The sequence below is a fragment of the Eucyclogobius newberryi genome, unplaced genomic scaffold, assembly GCF_026437365.1.
Source record: "Eucyclogobius newberryi isolate DKJ021-1_F unplaced genomic scaffold, fEucNew1.0.hap1 SCAF_3, whole genome shotgun sequence".
Classification (NCBI taxonomy): domain Eukaryota; kingdom Metazoa; phylum Chordata; class Actinopteri; order Gobiiformes; family Gobiidae; genus Eucyclogobius; species Eucyclogobius newberryi.
In genome coordinates this window covers 19,674,246-19,677,815 of record NW_027315945.1, presented here as the reverse complement: position 1 = coordinate 19,677,815, position 3,570 = coordinate 19,674,246, and the positions used below count along the sequence as shown (strand labels likewise).

The following is a 3,570-nucleotide window of genomic DNA, read 5'->3' as shown; positions in this document are numbered from 1 at the left end:
ACACTCACAAACACGAACACACTCTTGGCACATTGAGCCCGGTTCATCTGCTGACCCATCAATCAAACTCACACACTGACATTCTGAGGAGATACTTTGAGCTGGAAAACATACAAACATATTTCATTATCTTAACTGTGCAAATTATTTTTTTTAAAGTGGGTGGATATGAACGTGTTTTATAGAAATTGTTTTGTAATACAGAATACAATTTAAAAAGTCATAAATACAGTTGAACCAGGAATTCTCCACAGGCACATGAATGGGAAAGGACTTGATACAACAAAAAGAACACTGACTTTTAGGTAAGGTTTTGTTTAAAAGGGATGGGGAATCTATGATGTCCAATAATAAAGAAAACAAAATATTAAAGAATCCCCCTTGAGATGTTACTGTCCCAATTGTTTCCAAATTGGGTCCAGAGCAAACTGAAACAATAAAAAATGGATCAATATAATACAAAAATGTGTATTATAATTAGAATAAGAACAGGAGCAAATATGCATTTCCTCTCACGTTAAATAGCCAATAATGGCGAAGATCAGTTGAATGAAGCCCATATATGCACTTAATTTTCCCTTCTTTCCGCTTATTAAGAATCTTAATTATTCCTAGGACACACACAGATGCTACAATTTCTACTTCTTCTCAATTATCCAGTGATTACTGCAAACACGATCCACATAGTCTTTTATTCAAATCAACAGGAATCATGACACATTGGCCAGTCCATCTAATATTAAGTGATAGTGGGTAGAGCTATATCCTTAATTATCCAAACCCAACGTACAAACACTAATTCTGGGGCCTTAAACACATGTATATAGACCAGTAGGAGTAATTGGCTCAGCAGTGAAAAATAGAGGAAGTCTGGATAATTAATTAATCTATGTGGCTAGGGCAGAGACATAAGGCCAGTTTTACAGGCACACCAGGGAGGGCTGAACACAGAGGGGAGGGACGAGAGACGCACTACCACAGCCATGCTTGGGAAAAATCATTTTCAGTCATTAATAAAGTATTGTATGTGCATAACTAAGAGTAAAGTAATTAATTTTGATTTGGTCATAATTAAAGATAAAGGAAGAATATAATAATATGTATAATTTATGAACAGAAGAGAGGTAAGACATTAGAAAAGGACAAAAAAATATGCTACTATTACTGCGGTATAACCACTACGGCTATTTACTCCTGCGGTTAATATAATACTACAAACAGGAAAAGTGAGTATGTCACTTGGTCAGGTGTGACTATATGCCTCCTCTCTATTGCAATTATTTGCTACTGTCCCATTGTTGAACATTGTTTGTTTTTATAGGGAGGTCACCTTGTTTCACCTCACATGTTCACTTTCACTATTAAGGTCAAAAGACAGAACAAAAACTCTCTATAATAAGACCATGTGACCCAAACTGCACTTAACAGACTATTGAAGTACTAGGAAACTGTGGATTTATGTTAGAATGCTTATTAAACTCACCATTAGCTCCAAAATCTTCAGGCCATACTCCATGTCTTCTCCTTTCTGCTGCAGTCCCACATACATTTTTAAAATCCATACATAAAATAATGAGTCAACAAGTTCAGAGAATTCTACTACTGTGATGACTAGTATAATTATTTTCTTGACCAGTTTTTTTATTTTATTTTATCCCTGTTGCTAAGCTAATATCTTACATTTTATTCTAACCGCTTTCCCAGTGGTATGTTTGAAAATATTCAAGAAAAAAACATTAAAATATAATGGGCTCCTTTCAAATACTGATTAGGGAAACATTATAATTTTCTTTTCATTTTAGGGTAGAAAAGGTTTGGAAATTTGCCAGGTACTGTCTATGAAACACTGCGTAGAGTAGAGTAGAGTCAGAGTCGTCCTGAGTTTGTCTGTCAGGCTGTGGGGCGGATGTGGAACTGGAGAGCAGTCTTTTCTTTTTACCATAGGCCTGTGTTAGTTGTTGTCAGATCCAGCAACAGTATGGAGAGTGGAGCGCACACACCTGAGGAGGAGAGAAGTGGCAGGTACATCAAGTCTATGGTAATGGAACAGCAGATGGGACTGGCAGGCACACGCCGCACCTCCAGCTTTGACACTCATAGTTTTGTATGTGCACACAGATTTTCATGCATTACAACTAGACACCCACAAACACCCAAGAACAAGCTGCTTTTACCTCAAGGTGTAAAAATATCACATCTGAAAATAAACATGTGCCTAAAACAAATGTAACTTTGACTTCCTGTCAATGTGTTCAGAATTGCGGGTCAGGTATAAACGCTGTGAGAGCTAAACTCCCTCAGAGAGTTTGGGTGCAGCCTCTTTTTAACCTATACTCCAGGCCTCGTATCAGCGACAGCATGGCTAGTGGCCCTGGTAATCTCAAAGATAAATCATCTTTAGTCTGTCTCTAGCAGCCTGACAGACAGATAGGCCTAAGTACCTGGGAGGGAAGCAAATGCACACTTTAAAACCACTAGTGAAGAGGAGTGTAGCTGTGAGGAACACAGCAGTGCCCTGAGCTCCCCGCTGTCCCCCCACGAGTCTCTGGCTGCCATTTTGGCTCCGTCTCAAGGCACTATTGGGTCCTATCTCATGTCATCGTTCTGGCTGTTGTTCAAAACTTGCACTGGCTTCTGTTCAGCTCCGATCTGGCTCAGGTTCAAGCTCCATAGTGGCTTGTTTTGTGGGTTTCATTGTGGCTCTGCTGCAGCGATACCCCCGCCTCCTCTCCCTTCTTTCAGTCGGAGCACCCCAGGTATCTGGCCTCCTGCCCGGCCGACAGATCAGTGGGAGATCCAGGCTCAGGCCTTTTGTTTGGGGTGGCATTTTGCCTTTGTTTTCCCATCTCGCCTGTAATCTAAACACCCCAAACATCTCATGCTTGACAAATCGGCCCTGAGACGAGGGAGCAGCGGAAGACAAACGGCTGGAAGCGGTTCAACCCCAGGCAGGACTGATGGTGTCCGACTGGGCCTGACCTCCCAAAGGTTAAAGACACGTTCACTTACAAAGCAATCAATTACCCAGACTGTGTGGGCGCTTTTAACCAACCTCCCCTACTGCCAGCACACAGCGGTGTTATTGATGAGGGTCCCAGTATACAACACGCTCAACATGGAGTGTGCATTACATTTCACAAATGAAATAAATCTCAGTTTGCTGTACCTGTGCTTCTCCCTGCTCTCCACCTTACCTCCTCTGCCTCTCTCCTCTCTGCAGGTTGTTGTAGCAGGTTATTTCTGGTAGTCGGCTTCGTGGGCCCCGGCAGGCCCCTCAGCTGTTCCGCTGGGTTTGTAATTACCATTTCATTAAGAATGACAGTTTCGGGGGTTGAAGCACCATTTCATCCGGGTCTCGTGGGGAAGACGCTTGCCAAATTTCCAGTGTGAGTGGCAATTATCTCTCTTCCTGTCTGCAATTCACCATTTTGTACTTAGTGGCTTGACAACAGCGAGGAACATTTTGCTGGAGTAATAATAGGTCTGGGATATTTACACTGTAGCCCACTCAAGCTTAGCTGTGTGAGCCGACTGATACGAGCATCAGAGGAGAAAGAAACAAACTGTGTG

General features: G+C 41.8%; 1 long non-coding RNA gene across 1 annotated transcript in view; it reads right to left on the bottom strand.

Annotated features, from left to right (window-relative positions):
- LOC140373646 (uncharacterized) overlaps nucleotides 1-3,306 on the bottom strand; it is a 50,108-nt gene extending 46,802 nt beyond the window's left edge. Inside the window, exon 1 of the long non-coding RNA XR_011929042.1 lies at nucleotides 3,167-3,306. This is a non-coding gene — a long non-coding RNA (uncharacterized lncRNA). The remainder of the gene's footprint in view (nucleotides 1-3,166) is intronic.
- Between the last annotated feature and the right edge of the window lie 264 nt (nucleotides 3,307-3,570).